This window comes from Tenrec ecaudatus, chromosome 9 (assembly GCF_050624435.1).
Source record: "Tenrec ecaudatus isolate mTenEca1 chromosome 9, mTenEca1.hap1, whole genome shotgun sequence".
NCBI classification, from domain to species: Eukaryota; Metazoa; Chordata; class Mammalia; order Afrosoricida; family Tenrecidae; genus Tenrec; species Tenrec ecaudatus.
Genome location: NC_134538.1, coordinates 100829033 through 100851262, shown reverse-complemented (window position 1 = coordinate 100851262; position 22230 = coordinate 100829033).

The following is a 22230-nucleotide window of genomic DNA, read 5'->3' as shown; positions in this document are numbered from 1 at the left end:
TTCGTCCCCCTGGGAGGGAGGGTTATAGGTTGATCCTCATGATGGATTTCCCCTTTCTCCCCCCATCCTCCCCTAATCCTCCTGGAATCTCTACTCTCACTGTTGGCCCTGGATTCCTTGTGTTTGGGCCTCTTATCTGTAGCAGTGTGCGTGCTAATCTAATTTGTAAGGTAGAACTGAGGTCAGTGGGGTGAAGAAAGCATGAAAAAACTAGAGAAAAGTTGTGGTTTTCATTGGTGCTATACTGCACCCTGACTGGCTTATCTCTTCCCTGTGACCCCTCTCTGAGGGGATGCCCAATTGTCTACAGATGGGCATTGGGTCTCCACTCCATGCCCCCAGCCCCACCCCATTCATATTGGGTATGATTTTGTTCTGGGTCTTAGATGCCTGACACCTGATCCCATCGACACCTCATGATCACACAGGCTGGTGTGCTTCTTCCATGTGGGCTTTGTTGCTTCTAAGCTAGATGGCCATTTGTTTATCTTCAAGCCTTTAAGACCCCAGATGCTACATCTTTTGATAGCCAGGCACCATCAGCTTTCTTCACCACATTTGCTTATGCATCCATTTTGTCTTCAGCAATCTTGTCAAGAAGGTGAGCACCACAGAATATCGGATTGTTAGAACTAAGTGTTCTTGTGTTGAGGGAGTACTCGAGTTGAAGTCCAAGGTCCACCTGCAACCTTAATTCTTAATATATAGGTATGAGTACATAGTTCTATTCCTCTTTTTTCCATATATATATATATATATATATATATATATATATATATATATACATATGTACATGCCTGTATTTAGACCTCTATAAATGTCCTTTTCCTCCTGGTTCTTTCCTCTATTTCCCTTTACTTTCCTCTTGTCCCACCATCATGTTTGGCCTCCATTCTGGTTTAGTAATTCCTTGCTGCTACATCGCTCTTGATTAAACCCCTTGGCATCCTATGTCCTTCTCTCTTTCAATTTTAGTTCACTTGTTCCCTTGTCCATGAGTCGGTTCCCCCCACCCTTCCTTTCTCCCAGTTCCCCTTCTCACGTATCCCACCAGAATCATTGTTCCCATTCTTTTTATCTCCCAATTATTTATCCTGCCTATCTTATCTAGATAGACATGTTGATACATTAATAAGCGTGAAAAACAGGCAAACCCAAATAAAGCAACAAAGAACGTCAAAACCAACAAAACAATAACAACCACCACCAACAACAAAAACAAAGCCACTGACAAAAATGGAAAAGCCTATAAATAGTTCAAGGTCTGTGTTTGGTATTCCCCAGAGATTTCATCACTTTGCTCCCCTTCCTGTTCCGTTTCATGCCCTTAGTGTTTCACCCCAGTGTGATGGGGTCAGATTGTGCACAATTCCTGCACTGTGTTTCCAGTGTTGTCCCCAGCAACACTCAGGTTTAGTGAGGGACATCGTGTCTCTGGTGGAGCCAGCCCTATGGTCCTCTCTGTGTGTTGTCTGCTCTGAGCAATAATATTATCCTCAAGGCTTGGTGGGCCAGGATGTCCTCCCTGCCCTCTCCATCCCTTTTCATTTGTCCCATGTGCTCCTCTAATCCGATGTCCCCTCTCCCGAAGCTGTAGCCCCAGTGCTGTCCTCTGAAGTGCATTCGTCTGAGCAGGGGTGGGGAGGAAGGGGGTGTGTCCACATAGTTGGGATTGGGGCCGGCCCCACACACCTCACTATTGTTTCCCTGACACATGTCGGTGTGTTGAATTTATATCTTGGCACATAGGGTTGAAACCTGGTCTCTCTCTCCCTCTCCTGTGGAGATATAAACAATACCCTCCCCTTGGGTGGGTTTGTGACCTGCTCCCCACCTACCCATGACTCTCTCTCTTTCATTTCCCCTCTTATTTAGTTGGCTGCCATATGTATCCCTGGAATGGGTTTGCCCCTGCTATAGTTGCTGGACATCATCCCAGGGATGTATGTACGTAGTACCTTTCCCTATGCCCCGGGCTTTTTTTTTTAATTAAGCTTACCTCGGTGGGCTCATGTTGTACTTCCTTTTGTGCTTATTTCACTTAGCATAATTTCCACTATTTCTTCACATGTGGCGACATGCTTAATGCGTTCATCACTGCTTTTTAGGTATGCATAGTACTCCATTATACGAGTGTACTACATTTTTTAATCCATTCATCTGTTGATAGAAATTTGTGTTGTTTCCCACTCCTTGCAATTGTGAACTGTGCCATGATGAACATTGGAGCACAGATGTCTGGCCGTGGTTTGTTTCTTGCCTCTTCTGGGTATATGCCCAGTAGGGGTATTGCTGGGTCTTATGGTAGCTCAATTCCCATCTGTTTTAGATATTGCCAAGTTGATTTCCATAGTAGCTGTACATACCTACTGGTCCACCAGCAGTGGATGAGAGTTCCTATCTCACCACAGCCCAGACAACACTTGTTGCTTTCTGATTTTTTTAATTAGGCTATCTTTGAGGGTGTTAGGTGGTATTTCAGTTGTTTTAATTTGCATTTCTCTTATGGCTAATGATTGGGAACATTTTCTCATATGTTTATTGGCCATTCAGATTTCTGCCCTTGTGAAACTTCTGTTCAGGTCCTTTGCCCACCTCCTCAGTGGGCAGTTAGTTTTTCTCTTTTTGTAAGCTTGCAAAGTATTGTAGATTTTAGTAATAAGGCCTTTGTCTGATGTGTCATTGCTAAAGATATTTTTCCAGTCTGTGGGATCTCTTATTACTCTCTTGATGAATTCTTTTGATGTATACAGTGGTTTTAACTTCAGTATATCTCACTTATCAATTTGTGATGCCTCTGTATTTGTATCCTTCCCTATTTCTGATAGCCTGTGCATTTCCTGATTCAGCATATATTTAATGCAGTTTTGTGGTAAAATTAGGTACCTTAGCTGATATTCAGGTCAGCTAATACTCAAGTATATATGATAATAAGTAAAAGGAGGAGGTAGAAAGAGTGCTGTTACATTACAGAGATTGTAATCAGTGTCATAAAACAAAATATATATAAATTGTTGAATGGAAAACAAACTTGCCCTGTAAAGTTTTGCCTAAATCATAATTTTGAAGATTTTTTTAAAACTGTGGCCTTTCAAGACTATTAGAACTGCTATTAGTCAAGTATAGATATAACATACTGACTCCTTCACACATTTTGATGTCTCGCTAAACCCCCATACATCGTGGACCACAAAGGAATCTATGCTCATGGAGCACAGCAAACCCTGTAGTCACGTGGGACAGCGAGGAACAGCAGGCATGCACCGTGCACATCTATTGTCACACAGGCATACTCCCTTGCCCACTAAATGGAATTTATAAAAATAAAGTTTAAAGATAACAAGTTAGTAAAACTTTCCCACATGATGACAGCAGAGCACTAAACCAAGAGCAGAGCCCTTATGGGCATGAACAGACCCCGCACCACCCCTTAGGGGTGCTGAAACTTTACAGTGAGGAGGGGCGCTGCAGGCAATATGTGCTACATAAATAGTATAAACAATTCTCATTGTAATGGGGGCAGTATGCCAAATAAGTTTGGGAACCTATGTTCCAGTCCAAGATGAGCCTTAACATTTCTGTAGCCCTGGCCAATATCTAACTAAGTCTTTTGCAATACTCCAAACCAAAATCAGTCAACTGAGCTTTTTCAGAATTTTTCACCTTCTCTAAGTTGACACATCACACTAAGTAAATCTGCTGCTGCACAAGGCCTCTTTAGTGTGTAAAAGCAAAGATGTTTCTTTAAGGACGAAGGTATGCCTGACTCAAATCCTGGTGTTTTCAGTTGCCTTATGTGCATGTAAAAGCTGGACATTGAATAAGGAAGACTGAAGAAAAACTGAAGCATTTGAACTACGGTGACAAATCATACTGGAAGCACCATCGACTGCCAAGAGCAAACAGGTCTTTCACGAAAGAAGTACTGCCAGGATTCTCCTCAGAGGCAAGGATGGCAAGACTTCATGCCACATACTTTGGACAAGTTATGAGGAGAGACCGGTCCCTGGAGAAGCACACACAGTGCTGGATAAGGGGGGGGGGAGGGGCAGCACAAAAGAGGAAGGCCCGCAACACGATGCATTGGTGTAGAGGCTGCAACAATGGACTCAACTTTAGAGAATTGTGAGGATGGTATGGGACCAAGGTGCTGCTTCATCCTGTTTTCCACAGAGTCAATACAAGTCGGGAAATAATTCGATGGCACCCCACCAGCAACCACACTGAATTGTGGGAGATAATTCATATTCTGTTATGCAGCTGTTGATAACTGAGACAAGGGCACCAGCACAGCTCTGTTGACAATCCTGGTTGGAACTCTTTGTCATACATGCAGTTGCTACGTTCTATCATTTGAGTATTAGCTTGGAAGCCAGATTTCCCTCAAAGGATTATCTGCCAGTTTCAGAAGCTTATATTCATTTTCAAGTTGAATATATTAGCTTCAGCTCTAAATATATCATTTGAGAGTCATTCTTTTTAGGAATTTACCCAGTGTCATAAAACTATTGGGAATTTGAGTCCAAATAATATAGATATATCTTTGATAGAGTATGTCTATTTAAGTATTGAATGGTAGAAATGAGATTTATGGTCAATATAACTTAACCTAATATGCGAAGAAGAAGAAGAAGAAGAAGGTCTAATAGAATGTTTTTATTTATTTTAGCCTAACTTGCATCTTTAGTTAGTCTATGGTTACAAATGACAAATGAGTATAGTTCCAACAGGAACATTGATTGCTATTTTAATGAGTGAGATAAAAGTAAAACAACAGGGAAAAAAGTCTGTGTGTTCAGACTTCACTTACATGTCAATAATATGAGCAATGTTATTGCTGAGTGGGATAATTATTTTCAAATACTAGGCTATTTCCTCAATTTTCTGTTTTATTCAATTGTTACAGATACAAAACACTTACAAATTTAAATGGCATTCCTAACATTTTTTCCATCACTTTAAAAAATATAGACATCAACAAAACATTACTTTAAATCCTAATTCATATCAAATGCCTATTGTTTGTATACTACTCTACTGGGCAACTTCAAACAACCAGAATGACATTACTAAACTGGATAGAGAAGAGATGTATCATTGCATGGTAACACATAATAATGCTGTATTTTAACCATTCAGAATAAAAATGAATAACTTCAAAAGCATATATAATGGTAAATATTCAGTTAAATAGACAAGAAAAAATTAAATGTTACTTGTTTTAAAATATCTCTTTAATTTAAATTTTATACAACATAAAGTTTAATAATAATATATCCTTAACAATTGGCTCACAAAATCCTTGAAAATTTAACATCTGGCTGTTATGAAGTGGCATGCCAGTGACTATAAGTATAACTAAATTAGACTGTGACTATAATTAAATTCTACATAGAGAATTGGTACTGCCACTTATTTACTTATGCCTCAGTTTCCATACCTGCAAAGTGAAGATTATATAAAAGATCTGAATAAAAATAATAACAATAGCAACTTCAACAAAAGCGTTAACAAAAATAACACCAATCTAATAGTGGGTGGCATCTAAAGAACTTTGTAAGTGATAAAAATCTACAGATGCTCCCTAGTATCCAAAACAAATTTAATAACAAACAATGCAGAAAATAGCTATAACATGTGGAACAAGCAAAGGATCTGTATCCAGAATATATGAAGACTGTCTACTAAGAAAAAATCAAAAGGGGGGGAAAAAAAGACCAAGGATATGAAAAGACAAGTGAAAGAATAAAACGTGAAATAGCCAATCAGAAACGTGATCTTATCTCATTAGTACCATACATACGAAGTACACAGTACTTAGTAAGATGTCGTATTTATCCCATCAGGTTGAAAACGTGTAAGAGTAGCTATAGCAAGAGTAACAGTGGTATCAGGAAACAAGACATGTACAGTGGGAACATGATTTGGTAAAACTACACTAAACTGATATGTAGTATCATCTAGTAATGATGATACTGAACTTGTCCATTATCAATTACCACAGATGGAGTCAATTTGACCTCTGTATATTCCACCTGGGGAAGTCCAGGAGTATAGTTTTCATTTATGTAGTTGAAAAAAGGCATTTGCAATGAAGAAGTCATTGGTCTTGCAAAATCCTATCATGTGATCTCCGGCTTCATTTCTACCCCCAAGGCTGTAATTTCCAACTACCGATCCTCCATTTTTCTTTCCACTTTTACATTCCCATAATTATTAATCTGTTTGATTGCATGTTTGATCAATTTCAGACTGAAGAAGTTGGTAGACTCCTTCAATTACTTCATCATGAGCTTTACTGGTTTAAGCATAAATTTGAATAATAATTATAATTAACGGGATTTTCTTATATGCCTATAGATCTTATCCTATTACACACAGCTTTGTACTTCAAGATAGATATTGAAATGTTCTTTTTGACAATGAATGCCAATGATTCCTCTTGAAGACGAATAGTCAAACCAATGCAAGGGGCTGCCTGTGGACTAGACCATTAATTACTCATATGCAATTTCAAATTTTAGTTGAGTCCACAAGAGCCAAAATATAACTTTGAGTATATCCTATCTGGAATTAAAAGAACATCTCAAGTACAAATTTGCTGCATTGAACACGAATGAAAGAAGACCTGTCAAGAAGAGCATGTAAGAAGAAAGCAAGAGATCATTAAAAGACAGGAAAGAAATAAGAGATCAAAGTGGATGTCAGAAGAGACTCTGAACCTTGCTCTTGAAAGTAGAGTAGCTAAAATAAACTGAAGAAATAATGAAGTGAAAGCGCTCAAAAAGAAAATGTCAGCAGGCAGCTTGAGAACACGCAGTAAAGTACTAGGGTGAAATGTGCAAAGACCTGGCAGTAGAACACCAAAGGAAAAGCACACTCAGCATATCTCAAGTTGAAAGAATGGAAGCCAAATTCAAGCTTCAAGTTGCAATGCTGAAGTTTCCTGTGGACAACATATTGACTGGTGCAAGTAACATCAAACGATTATGGCAGGAACATACAGTCACTTTATCAGAAAGCATTTTTCAATACTCAGTTATTTCCAGAAGTATCATATGGTCAGAACCAATGGTACTGATGGATTTGGGACACTATAGCATGAAATCCCAAGGCCGGCCCTCTTCTCTTTCTCTAATTCCCCAGCCATGGAATACAAGGCTTCCAATGATCTGCCTTCCCTCCAGCCACTCACCCTTTTTCTCTCTACTTGGACATGTTCGTTTTAAAGTTTATTCGCAGTTTATTACTTACCCTGTGGCCAGAATGCTCAGCCTACAGATCCTTGTATGTTGACCTCCTTCTTCAGATCTCACATCCTCAATGAAGTCTTCCTTCTCGAAACTCTTCCGCTGTAGCATAAAAGTAGTTATAAACCATATGTAAACAAATGAGCCTGGCTATGTTCCAATAAACCTTTATTTACAAAAACAGGAGGCAGGTCAGATATTTCAGACTATAATTTATTGGTCTTTAATCTAGATCATTAACAATTAGTACAGTGGATGTACTATAAAATATTTATAAAATTTTTACTGAAAGAAAGTAAACAGGTTTCTGTTAAAATCAATCAACCAACTCCTTAGACATTCTTATCCTAACCAAACAGAAAACTCAGCAAAGGGTACAATTTAGGTTCTAGGCTCAAATTAGAGTATCATGCTTCTTAAATGAATTTTGTCCCAAGTCTTTCTTCATCTCAATCTCTGCACAATTCTCTTCCAGTCTCCTTTGTTCATTGTCCAAATTTCACATACATATAAAGCCACTGAAAACACCATCACTTGGATTTGGCATAATTTAGTCCTCAAAGTGAAATCATCACTCTTTAACACTTTAAAGAGGTCTGTGTCATAGATTTGCCCAATAAAATATACCCTTTGATTTCTCAATACTACTTCTATGAACATTCATTGATTGTGGATTCAAGTAAAATGAAATCCTTGATAATTTCCATCTTTTTTATGGTTGCCTTAATGGTCCAGTTGTGAAGATTTTGGTTTCTTTCAATTGAATTGTAAAAATAAACAATAAAAAACAAATTGAACTGTAATCCATACTGATGGCTGTAGTGCTTGCTCTTTATCAGTAACTGCTTCAAGACCTCCTCACTTTCAGTAAGCAAGATTGTACCAAACGTATATTGCAGGTTGCCAAAAAGCCCTCCTTGAAGCCTGATGCCACAAACTTTTTCATATAATTTAGCTACTTGGATTAATTACTCAATATACAGATTGAATAAATATAGTAAAATAATACAATACTGATATACATTTTTCCTGATTTTAAAAGAAAAGGTATTTCATTGTTCCATTCAAACAACTGCCTCTTGGTCCATGTACAGGTCCTCCATGAGCACAGTGAAGTATTCTGGAATTCCCATTTTTCTCAATGTCAGGGATAGTTTATTATGATACCTACAGTAAAATATCTTTGTATAAACATCTTTCTGGTATTCAACTCAAACTAGATTGAATTTTTTTTAAAAGAGTTTAAGATTATTCAGTTTGATAATTGGATAAAACAGAATGAAAGTCTAGGCTAGTGCTTCTCAAGTTTCAGTGTGTGCATTTAAATGTTAAATGTGGATTTTATTGGGAGAGTCTGAGGTATGGTCTAATATTCGACATATCTAGCTCAGCTCTATGCAATCCCAGGTCCACACTTTGAGCAACAAAGCCTTGCATAACTGGATAAAGTGCTTACTTAATTTGATCAGCACTCGCTCTGTTCATCACTTAGCAATGCTCTCTTGTCTTTTACTTATTTGTAACCCTCACAATGACATACTTACGGACATTCTTCAATAATACTTGTGTAATGAGTAACCATTTTACGTTATTGTAGCATTCAATGACTATCTTTTAAGTATATTTCTTTCCAAAGAATTTGATGACTCAAACTTGCAAATCTCCACAGAGTATTTCCAAAACAAAACCAAACTGACTGCCATCTAGTCCTTGCTAATTTGCAACAACCCCCATACATTCCCAAGACTGTCACTGTGTACGGAAGCAGAAAGCCCAGTCTCTCCCGCCCAAAGTAAGCCAGAGAAATCCTATTCCCTGGTCTTCATACTTCTAGGAGACTTCTTCCAGTGTATCCTTTTCAGCATCTCTTTCTGCACTTTCATCACTCCTCCCTACAGAGGAGGAATTCGCTTCATCATTAAGAAGGCATGCTAGTCTAACTTTGATTGGTCCATGTGATTTGAATGGGTGGAGTTAATGTGTTAAAAACACTATGCCTTTGTGACCTTGTCCTATCCATACTTACTGTCCCAACTCCAAGGATGCAAGGCAATAATTGACATCCTTTGCGGTTAGATGATTCTTAGGTGGGAAAGGCCAAAGTCCAGAACTGGCATACATGCCGAGATGGTAGGTTGCAGGATCAAGTCACATCTAGCTTTAGTGGCAATAATGCTGACATTTTTATCTCTATGACTCAACTGGTGCATATTGTTCTTGGTTAACCAGAACTCAGAGGACAAATGTTGTTACTAATTATTACTCATTACCTCTACTTCCCTGTGTTGGCATACTGGCCATAATTAAAAGTGGTTACAGTTTATTTCATTGTTTAGATACTTTCTACCCTTTAATTTCTACCTTGTAAAATAAATGCAAAGGAAAGAAGAATTCAAGTTAAAAGGAATATTTTCAGAAACAAAAATTTTAAAGAGCTGCTGAGAGTACATGTTAATTTCAACCACAAGAAAAGTCATGCAGTATCAATGCTTTTATTAGAATGAGTAATAGCATCTGATTCTACTTACTAGCCAAAGTAGGTTTTACTTGCATCTAATTTTGTCAAGACAATGGTGATTCGAAAGCATTCTTTTTAGGCTATATTATTTCTGAAATATTTATATTAAAGTTAAGCAATAAGATATGTATTTAATAAATATAATGTAAAATTTGCAGGAGTTAATATAAATAAGTATATTTATATAAACAGAGATTGGCTTAGATATTTTATCAGAAATACAGAGTTTACTTGTATTAGCGCTAAGGAAGTGGCATTATCAAAATCTACACATTAAAACTAATTGTTATGAATTGAATTGTGTTCCATCAAAATACAATTGATACTTAGGTTTGGTGTCAATGTGGCTGGGGCAGGACTCTCAGGAGTTTGGCAGGTAAGGTCTATTCCATAATGTGATATAATGTAATATAAACAACTCCATGATGGGATCATTTCTGAGCAGTTTTAAAAGAGTTAGTGAGGATTGCAGCCTCCTTGCTCAAGCCACAGCACTGATGAAGTTGAAAGACAGTTTCACCAGTGGTATGGCCTATTCCTATTTAAGTAGTTTCTATGTAAAGGCTTCATTCCCTTCTTGCTGGATTCTGCATCTATCTCATAATCTTCTGATTCTTTATACTTGAGCCAGCAGCCTGTCATATTGCATGCCAACCATGGGAGCTATCAGTGGCCTGCCATAGTGCTTACTAAACTTGAATTCATTCAACTCTGCCTCCACCAAACTGTGTTCTATGTACCGGCTTCCTGGTTCACTTCCTTGCTCCCTTGTTTCTCAGTCACACATACATAAGTCAGGAAAAGCCTCAGCTTAATATCTGACCCATGAATTTCAACTGGATTTACCCACTTTACAACTGGGTGAGCCACTTTCTTGATATAAATTATATATATACATATATATATTAGCATGAGGTCATACTTGAGTAATATAGGGCCTAATCCAATATAATTGGCACCCTTATAAGAAGAGAAGAAACAAAGAGAAAGAATATCCTATGCTGATGGAGGCAGCGATCAGAGTGATCTATCTACAAATCAAGGAATACCAAGTATTCCTGTAATCATCAGAAGCTAACAAAAAGATATGGAGCAAAAGTCTTTCCCAACATCTTCACAGGAAGTGTAGTCCTGAAAAAAACAACTTGATTTAAGACTTCTAGTCTCCAGAACTGTGAGCTAATAGCAATGTCTTCTGTTTTAAGCTGCCCAGTGTGTGGTTAGAAGAGGATTCAGAAGAGGAGGTAGAACTAGGGATGTTATTGCTACAAGAAAGATCTTGACTGGAAGTAGAGAATATCAGAAAGATGTTTACTTGTATTTCATTGACTATGCAAGAGAAATAAGTTGTGTGGATCATAATAAATTATGTATGATTGAAAAAGGAGCCCTGGTGGCATAGTGGCTACACATTGGACTACAATCCACAAGGTCAGCAGTTTAAAACCACCCGCAGCTCCATGGAATAAAGATGGGGCTTTCTATTCCAGAAAAGAGTTACAGTCTCAGAAACCTACACCGATAGTTCTACCCTACCCTATAGGTTACCATGAGTTGGAATCAACTGGATGGCTGAGTTTTTTGTTTTTCAATATTGCAAAGAATGAGAATTCCAAGACATTTTATTATGCCCATGGGAAACCAGTGCGCAGGCCAAGAAGCACCTATCCCAATAGAACAAGAGGATAATATAGGGTTTAAAATCAGGAAAGCCAAGTATTAGGGTAATATCCTTTCACCATACTGATTTAAAATGTGTGCTGAGCAAATAATCTGAGAAAGCGTATTGCAGAATATGGAAGTTTGAAGTTTGAAATTCAAGTTTGAAGGCAGAGCCATTAAAAACCTGAGATATGCAAATGAAAAAAATCCCTGTTTTCTGAAAGCTATGAAGACTTGAAACACTTACTGATGAAGATCAAAACGACAGCCTTCAGTGTGGATTACACCTCAACATAAAAATTTTTTTTTAATCTTCACAATGGGACCAGTAAGTATCATGATAAATGGAGCAAGGATTAAAGTCAGCAAGAATTTCACTTATTTGGATCCACAATCAACACCAAGAGGAGCATTGAAGAAATCAAATGACATATTTCATTGGGAAAATCTGTGGCAAAAGACCTCTCGAAAGTGCTGAAAAAAGAAAGAAGTCACTGTGAGGACTAAGGTGCACCTGATCCAAGCCGTCATAATTCCACTATCTCATATATTATGTGAAAGTTGGACCAGGATAAAGAAAATCAAAGTATTGATGCATATGAATTATTATGTTGGTGAGAAATACTGAATGTACCATGTACTGTCAGAAGAATACGCAAGTATTACCACAACAATTGCATTAGACATGTGCTGAAAAACTCGGCTTATACAATAGTATATATGGTACTTTGCACTTGTCATCTGGAGGGACTAGCTCCTGGAGAAGACATCGTGTTTGGTAAAGTACAGGTCAGTGTGACAGAAGAAGATCTCCAACAAGGTGGATCCATATAGTACCTGCAACAATGGGCCCACACTAGACACTCGCAGTGCTTCCTCCTGTCGAGCACGGCTGCATTCTGAGCTGAAACTGACTGCACAGCACCTGAGGCAACAGCGGCTTGTATAATGTGTTACAGCAGTTATCTCGTGTAATCGTGTACCCAAACCCCAGACAAACAAAAGGACAATAACAATCTTCATTTTCTAGGGCTGAATTTATATAACAGTACAATAAGAAAAGGGGATCTTAATTTGCTTATAAAAGATAATCAACTATACTCCTATTTAAAACAGGCTCTTTCTGTTAAATTCTGTTCATTGCAACTCTTCACACCCAATATTTATTTTTGGCACACTTGCAAAGAAGTGAAAATAACAGATGTGTTTCTTTGGCTAGTGTGTTAAGAAAGTGAAATGTTAACTTTTAAACCATTAAATAAACAGCTGTAAGGATGTCTTTAAAAACTAAGCTGTGTACTGGAGAGCAGATTATCTTTGAACCTGCTGGATAAGCATTGATGACATAATATTTTTAATAGGTTGAGCATAATTTGTGAAAAATCCCCACGATAAGCAGTAGCATGTTCCTTATTACTCCTTATGAGAAAAGTATCCCTTCTTCAAGACCCTTGATGCTTGCTGACTGTGAAAACAGGCCATGTAAATAGCAATCCTAGAGACATTCAATGGACATCATGCAGAGCCACAGACCTCTGTCCTGTACAATGTTGCACTGTTTAAATATATGATATCTTAGAGTATGTGTATACAATTTAAAAAGTCTCTTGTAATTATTTTGCTAACTATTAATTTTTTAAAATTTAGTTGGTTTCACATTCTGAATTTGGTCAAAGGCCATGACCACCCTGACAGAGCTAAGCTCCAGAAGATGCAACATAAAAAAAGTTTATTTTCTGTCCGTTCACATCTATTTGAGTAGGGCAGGATTTTTCTTTGTTGCATAGATAGTGAAATTTCAGGTGGCCATCACAAATTTGGGATTCAGCCTTTGAGACAAGGTCACTTTTTCACAAGTAGGGATAAAAAATGATCTCCTTCCAATCATGACAATATCTACACCCATGTAGAGGGCCTGGTGGCACTTCACATTGGGCTGCTAACCACAGGTCAGCAGGTCAAAACTCTTCTGGGGCAAGAGGAGGCTTTCTGTTCTCATAAAGTGTTGCAGTCTCCGAAACCCATAGGGGCCATTCTAGGCTGTTATAGAGCCACTAAGAGTCAGAGTCAACTGGGTGCCAGTAAGTGTGGTTTTTATTTATGCCCACGTAGAAATTTAACCACCACCTGTTTGCCAGTTTGTGTGGCTTATGTGTTGCTGTGATGCTGGAAGCTATGTCACTGGTATTTCAAATGCCAGCAGTCACCCAAAGCGAACAGGTTTCAAGGGAGATTCCAGGCTAAGAACAGACAATGAAGCAGCACCCAGCTACCCACTTTAGAGGAAGGAGCCACTGAAAACTTTATGCATAGTTTCAAAACACAATTAGATACTGAAGGGCTAATGAATGAAAGCAGACACTGTCAGAGACAGTATTGGAGGATGGGTTTCTCAGGTCCAAGGCCACTCAAAATGTGACCGAAGACAAGGTGATTTCTCAGAGTGGAGTCTACCATGGTGATTTGAGTCTAGTAAAGCCTGTGGGAGTGGAGGCTTCATGTTCTTCATTTGCTGATGAGGTATGACTCCAGGTAAGGAGAAACAGCTGCAAAAGTCTGCTAATGATCAGACCTTGGCATGTGCAAAGTATGAATCTAGGAAAATTGCAAGAGTTCGAAAATGAAATGGATTGTATAAAGATTGATATCCAAGGCATTTGTGAGCTGAAATGGACAGGTATTGGCCATTCTGAGTCAGAAAATCATATGAGTTACTATGCAGGGGATGACACAATTAAAAGGAATGGAATGGCACTCTGTCAAAAGGACATTGCAAAATGAGTGATGAAGTACACTGCAGTCGCTGACAGGATTATAAATACCTCTCTTTAAGGAAATCCAATCAATATTACTATTATTCAAATATATGCACCAATCACAAAAGCTAGTGATATCTACAAATATCTCCAGTCTGAAACTGATCAAACATGCAATCAAGATACATTGATAATTTGGGGGGATTGGAATACAAAAGTTGGAGACAAAGAGGAAGGAACGGTAGTTGGAAAATATAGACTTGGCGTCAGAACAAACTTGGAGATGGCATGATCGAATTTTGCACAACTAATGACCTGTTAATGGCAAATACCTTTTTTCAACAACACAAAATGCAACTTCACACATGGACTTCTCCGTATGGGATCCACTGACATAAAGTTGACTGTGATCTGTGAGAAGAGGTGGCGGAAAAGCAGAGAAGCTCAGTATTAGCAACTAAAACTAGGCGAGGGGCTGACTGTGGGTCAGACCATCAATTGCTCATATGTAAGTTAAGGATAAAGCTGAGAAAATTAAAGCAACTGACAAAGGCCAAAATATAACCTTGAGTATCCCACATTAATTTCAAGAATATCTCAAAAACAGATTTGATACATTGAACACTAATAACAGAAAACCTGATGAGCTGTGGGAGGACATCCAGAATATTATTTATGAAGAAAGCAAACGTTCATTAAAAAACAGGAAAGAAAGAAAAAAATCAAAGTGGACGCCAGAAGAAACTCTGAAATTTGTTCTTAATCATAAAGCAGCTAAAATAAATGGAAGGCATAATGAAGTCCAAGAACTGAATAGGAAATTTTAAAGGTCAGCTCAAAAAGACAGAATCAAATATTATAATGAAATGTGCCAAGATCTAGAATCAGAAAACCAAAAGAGAACAACATGCTCAGCATACATTACACTTAAAGAACTCAAGAAAAAACTGCAAACTTCCAATTGCAATACTGAAAGATTCTATGGGAAAAATATCAAATGATGCAGGAAGCATGGAGAGAAGATGGAAAGAACACACAGAGTCACAGTACCTAAAAGAACTAGTCAACATTCGACCATTGAAGGAGGTAGCATATGAACAAGACCAATGGTACCGAAGGAAGAAGTTCAAATTTCACTGAAAGCACTAGCCAAAAATAAGGCTCCAGAAATTGATGGAGTACCCATTGAAATGCTTCAGCAAGCTGCACAAGCACTGGAAGCACTCACTAGTCCATGCCAGGAAATGTGGAAGACAGCTATTTGGTCAACTGACTGAAAGAGATGCATATTTGTCCCATAACACAAGCAAGTACATTTTTGTTGAAGATCATCCATGGAACAAAAGATATCACTGCTTATGTCAGACAGATCTTACCTCAAAGCAGAGAACATCAGAAAGATGCTTCCTCGTGTTTTATTCACTATGCCAAGGCATTCTATTATGTGGATCATAACAAACGCCGAATCACCTTGAGACGAACAGCAATTCTAGAACGCTTCCTTGTGCTCATGAGTCACTTGTACATGGATCTTGATGCACATAGAAGCAGTTGTGTGAATGGAACAAGGGTAAAATCAGGAAAGCTGTCCATCGGGGTTGTATCCTCTCACCATACTTACTCAATCTGTACGCTGAGAAAATCATTAGAGAAGCTGGCTTACATGAAGAAGAATGTGTATCAGGATTGGAGGAAGACTTACTAACAACCTGTACTAGGCAGATGATACACGCTTGCTCGCTGAAAGTGGGGAGGACTTGAAACCGTTGTTGCTGAAGATCAAGGACTGCAGCCTTCAGTATGGATTACAACTCTCTGTAAAGATGCAGCATCCTTACAACTGGACCACTAGGCAATGTCATGATCAATGGAGAAAAGTTTGGGGACAAACAACAGAAGCATGGGGGAAGGGAGACAGTGGTCGGTATAACATATGAAAATAATAATAATTTATAATTTATCAAGGGGTCATGGGTGGGGGGAAGGAAAACTGATAGCAAGGGCTCAATAGTAAACAAATGTCTAGAAAAGAATGATGGCAACATAATGGTATGTACAAATATGATTGATACAAATGATGTATGGATTGTTGTAAAAGCCCCCAATAAAATGATTTTTTAATTTAAAAAAAAAGAAGAAGAAAATGTAGGGGCATGACTGTTAGGCCTAGCATTTAACCACGGTTTAACAAATAATAAAATTACAAACAGCAAAAGACAAAATAAATGAATGAGAACTCAAAAATTTTAAATGTTTTGTTATAGAAAGACTATGATAAAACTACATAGACAGTTGATTGAGGTAATATCTTCAGTATCTACATATCCATAAGACTCTAATAACCAAAACATATAAAACTTTGATAAGTTATCAAATAGAATGATTTTTCATAAGGTTCAAAGAAAGATGTACCTCATCTCTTCAAAATTAGGCTCATAGGGCAGATTCGCCTCCCTCAATACATGGATGCCATCTGTGCGTGTGTGTGTGTGTGTGTGTGTGCCATTTTCCAGAGAGCAGGAAGAGAAAGGAGGAGACAAATAACAAGCAGCTTCTCCTTTAAGGGGCACTGGCCAGAAGTTCTACCCAAATGACTGGTTCTAATGTTTTGACTCAGCCACACTCAGCTGAAAGGGAGGTTGTGGAATAGTCTCTAACTGGGTCATCAGTGCTTTCTGCTGAAAATGGGTGGCAGAGATATGTCCCATTACTGAAATGAAAAGAACATAATGGAGCCTAGAGATACAGAACCTATGTTCTAGGAGGAGAAAACAGTTCGAGGCAAATTAAGAATTCAATATGTGTGTGATGTTGTAGTTAGTGTTCTGAAGAAAACCAAGGCAGAGGAGCTACCGCAGATGTAGTCAGTGATGACTGAGCAGTCTTGGGAGTGAGAAGGACTCATGTGTATTTCTGTTGGAAGAGCAGTCCAGGCAGAGGGAGCACCAGGGCAGCAGCCTTCCCTGTTCCTGGAACAGCCAAGTCATAGAGACAAAAGAAGAAGTGTGCTGACATAAAACCACACAAAGAAAGTATTTAAGAGCAAGACCATAGTTAAGTTCAAGGCTGCAAGGGCAAAGCCTTGACCAATGAAACTGGCAACATAGATGTCAAGGACCTTGACAAGAGTAGTTTGGATGGAGTGGTAGAAATGAAATTCTGAGCTGAATGAGTTCAAGAAAGATAGAAAATAGGGTTAGGGTTAGGGAAAAAAAAAAGAAGAAAAAAAAAGAAAGATAGAAAAAGAGTAAGTTTAAAATGAGACCCAATATGGTCTTCTCTTTTGAGGACAAAATGGGAGTGATTTGATTATGCTTTTAATATTAAAGGAACATAACCAATGAATAGGAAGATGCTGAGGCACACGGAAGAGAGGAAAATTGATGGCCCAAGTTCCCAGAAGAGGGAACAGTAGGGGACACTTCCAAGGCCTATGTGTCATCTAGAAGTTAAGAATAAAAGTGAATGATTGTGAAGGAAAATTACCAGTGACTGGATGGGAGCATGCAAATAAGGTATAGAGAACTCTGAGGGATTGGTCAGTTTTACTACTCTGCTGGGTATAAGAACTAGTCATTTCAGTAACAGACATAGGACACCAATGACCACCAAGAAAGATAAGTGACTACCAGAGTACATGCAAGATTCCTGTTTGAAGTGGTAGAGGAAACAGAGGCTGCTGTACTGAGACCATGAGACAGAGCAGAGGGGAAGCATAGAGAAATGTGGCCGACTGGCCCACAGATGAGCAAAACTGAGGGCTTTTGGACAAGAGGCTGGCTTGCAGAGGGGGGTACTCTTTGGGCATTATCAGCACTAAAGTAGCTTTTTTATACTTGTCATTGCAGGACAGAGGTCAAGAGACTACGTGGCTATGAGGCTGAGGGCTAGAGAGAGACATGCTTGCCACCATGGCTGAAAAGAGGAGCTATTGTGGTAAAAGAACAACATATATCCTTCATCTTTTTAACCTGTTGTTGCTAGGGGCCGTTGAGTCCATTCCAATTCATAACAACCCTTTGTACAATAGAATGAAACACCGCCCGGTCTTGCACTTTCTTCACAATTGTGGTTATGTTTGAGCCCATTGGTGCAGACACCACGCCAATCCATCTTGTTGAGGACCTTCTTTTGTGTGGCTTCTCTACTTTAGCCAGCAAGTCCTTTTCCCAGGACCTTCCACGTTAAAAGTATAATATAATTTCCTAGGAACTGGTTTCTCTTGATAACATGTCCCAAGTCAATGAGACAAAGTCTTGTCATCCTTGATGCTAAGGAGGATTCAGGCTATAGGTCTTCTAAGACTGGTTTGTTTGTACTTCTGGTGGTCCATGGTCCTTTCAGTATTCTTTACCAGCACCACAATTCAAATGCATTCATTCTTCCTGGGTCTTCCTTATTCAGTATCCAACTTCACAGTGCTTTAAGTCCTCCTCACTTTCAGCAAGCCAGGTTGTTTCAACTGCCTATCACAGACGAGGCCATTGAAAATAGCATGGTTTGGGTCAAGCGCACCTTAGTCTTCAAAGTAACATCTTTATTCTTCAACACTTTAAAGAGGCCTCGTACAGCAAATTTACCCAATGCAATGCATCATTTGATCTATTGATTTCTGCTTTCATGAGCATTGATTGTGGATCCAAGCAAGAAGAAATCCTTGGCAACTTCAATCTTCTCCCTGTTTATGATGATGTCACCTATGGGTTGTGAGGATGTTCATACATTCACATTGAGTCGTAACCCGGATTGAGGGCTACAGTCCTTGATCTTCATCAGCGAGGGCTTCAAATCCTCCTCACTTTCAGCAAGCAAGATTGTTCCATCTGTCTATTGCAGGCTGTTGCTAAGCCTTCCTCCAAACCTGATGCCACATACTTATATAAGCCAGCTTCTCTGTTGACTTGCTTAGCATACAGATTGAATAAGTACAGTCAGAGGATATAGCCCTATCACACACCTTTCCTAGTCGTAAACCATGTCGTATGTATTCCTTTGTCCTCTTCTCAAAACTTTCCCTTGATCCACGTATAGGTGTTGCATGAGCACAATGAAGTGTTCTGGAATTCCCATTTTCCCCCCAACGGTATCCATGGTCTGTCTACACAATCAAATGCCTTGGCATAGTCAAGAAAACACAAATAAACATCTTTCTGGTATTTTCTGCCTTCGGTTAAGACCGTTCTGACCTCAGTAGTGATATTATTCCATGTCTTCTTGTGAATCTGGCTTGAAATTCTGGCAGCTATTTGTCCATGTATTGCTATTACCATTGTTGAATGATCCTCAGCAAAAATTTACCTGCATGTGCTATCAATGATATTGTTCTATAATTAAAGCACTCTGTTGGGTGACCTTTCTTTGGAATGGGTACACATATATGGATCTCTTCCAGTAATCTGACAAAGAAGCTGTCTTCCAAATCTTTTAGCATAGACAAGTGAGTGCTTCAAGTGCTTCATCAACTTGTTGAACGACTTCAATTCCTGGAGTCTTGTTTTTGGCTAATGCTTTCAGGGCAGTTTGAACTTCCTTTAGTACCACTGGCTCCACATGTTACATCTTGAAATTGTTGAATGTTGACTAATTCTTTCTTGGTACAGTGACTCTGTGTATTTTCTCTGTCTTCTGTATTTTGCCCACAGAATCTTTCAGTATTGGAACTCTAAGCATGCATTTTTTTCTTCAGTTCTTTCAGATTAATATGTGATGAGCGTGATCTCATTTTTTGGTTTTTGAACTCTAGATCTTTCCACATTTCATTGTAATGCTTTGTCTTCTCAAGCTACCCATTAAAATTTTGTTCAACTCCTTTACTTCATGATTTCTTCCATTTGCCTTAGCTACTCTATGATTAAGCGCAAGTTTTAGTGTCTTCTGACACCCACTCCCATCTTTTATTTCTTTCCTGCCTTCTTAAGGACCTTTGCTTTCTCTATGTATGATGTTCTTGATGTCAACCCACAACTCAAGTTGTCTGTCATTAGAGTTCAATGCATCAAATCTGTTCTTCAGATGCTCTAAAAATTCAGGTGGGATAGACTCAAGGTCATATTTCGGCTCTCATGAACTTGTATTAATTTTCTTTGATTTAAAATATGAACAATTGATGTTCTCTTCCACCACTGGCCCCTGGCCTAGTGTTAGCTGCTGATATTGCACTTCTTCGTTGTCTCTTTTCACAGATGGAGTTTATTTTATTTCTGTGTCCACCTGTATAGTTCCCTTCTGTGCTGTTAAAAAAGGTATTAGCCCCCTAATAAACGCCATAATGGTGAGTAGTGTGCAGGAGTTCTATGTGGGCCTTGCAACAAATTATCAAACCCACTAAAGCAGAGTGCCTGGAGAAGAAGGGTTGGTATCAGAATGGGATAAATAATGATGGATGGCGGAGGCCTGTCTGACCTCCGCCTCTGGGAATCACCCTTGAACTGGGATGGAGTGGGATGACGCTGCCTCCTCCAGAGGAGGTCAGCCATGGCCCTCATGACACTGCCTCAAAGATGAAAACTGCCAGAGGGAAACAGGAAGTCGTAGGAGGCTGTGAAAATTCCTTTCTAACAGTCTTGATTTGGAAGCCCTGACAGCATCATGGGTTAGGTGAGGTGTTAAATTGCTAATCTCAAGGTCAGCACTTCAAACTCACCAGCTGCTCCAAGTGGAGAGTTGAGACAATCAACTCCCAAAAAGATTCACCTTCTCAGAATACTTAGAAAGCAGCTCTACTTCGTCCTACAGGGCCGCGATGAATTGAGATCCACTGAATGGCAGTGAGGTTGGTCTGGGTTTTATCTTGGTTTCTTTTCTCCAATAGAATGTTACTTTATCTCCCAAGCAGAGGGGTAAGGGATTGCTCAGCCTCGTGTGGTAGGAGGGAATAAGAAAGAGACTTGTACTGGTCCAAGATTTTGTGTAGTGATTTTGTAGCAAGGGCAAAACCTTGGGAAGATTGGAAAGAAAGTCATTATTTTACACATCATCCACTTATACAAGAAACAGTCCCCACCCCTCATTCTACCCTCAGGAGACCTCATCATGGTGGATTAGTAGCTGTTAACTGCCAAGATATTGAGAATCCTGGCCCAGGTGGATTGAAACTTAACCATGCAGCTAAAGGAATGCTTTCCTGACCTTTGTGTTCAGACACAGAAGTGGAAAGAGTGCAAAACGCTTATCAGAAATATCCTTCACAAACAGATGCCAGGAACATGTGTACTTAAGGGCAATCTTAACATCTTGTGATTTGTGAAAGACATTTTGTGACATCCTAATGATTACCCTGACAACCCCAAAACCAAACCCACTGCGATCGACTCAATCTGACTCATAGCAACCCTATAAGACAGAACAGAAACGCCCCTTCAGGTTTCCAAGACTGTAAATCCTCCGTGATTTCCAAGGAGCAGAAAGCCGTCTCATTCACACAGGAGAGGCTGATGGATTTGAACTACTGAACTTGAGGTTGGTAACCCAATAAGTAACCCACTAGTCAACAGGGCTCCTAATGACTACCCTGAACCTAAACCAAATTCACTGCCATCAGTCAATGCCGGCTCACAGCCACTCCACGTGGTTTCTGAGACTATAACTGCTTATGGGAATAGAAAGTCCAGGCTTCCTCCCACGGAGGTGTTGGCTTCGAACTGCCGATCATGCAGATCACACCCCAAGGCACAACCACTTCACTGCCAGGGACTCCTCTAATGACTACCCTGAAGCCCCCCCCAGAGCACAAATCTTTGGAGTTACATACTGGTATCAAGCCCTGAAACCTATATACACTTGTATATCAATCCTAGCAAAAGCCCCGCTTGGAGCTGTCCCACGTTTGCATCTATATTCTTCAATCAAAACATTGTAAACTACAGTTCCAGACAGCGCTTGTAGCAGTACTGCCTGGAATTCCTTGGCGTCTTTCTCTTCTTGTTTCCCCAGGTGGAATCACATGAAGCCGTAATAAGCTCTTTGCTTTTACTTTTAGGCAGAAGACTAGAGCTTCTTCCTCGTTAACAAAACCAAAGTTATATGAACTTACTGTGCAAACGCT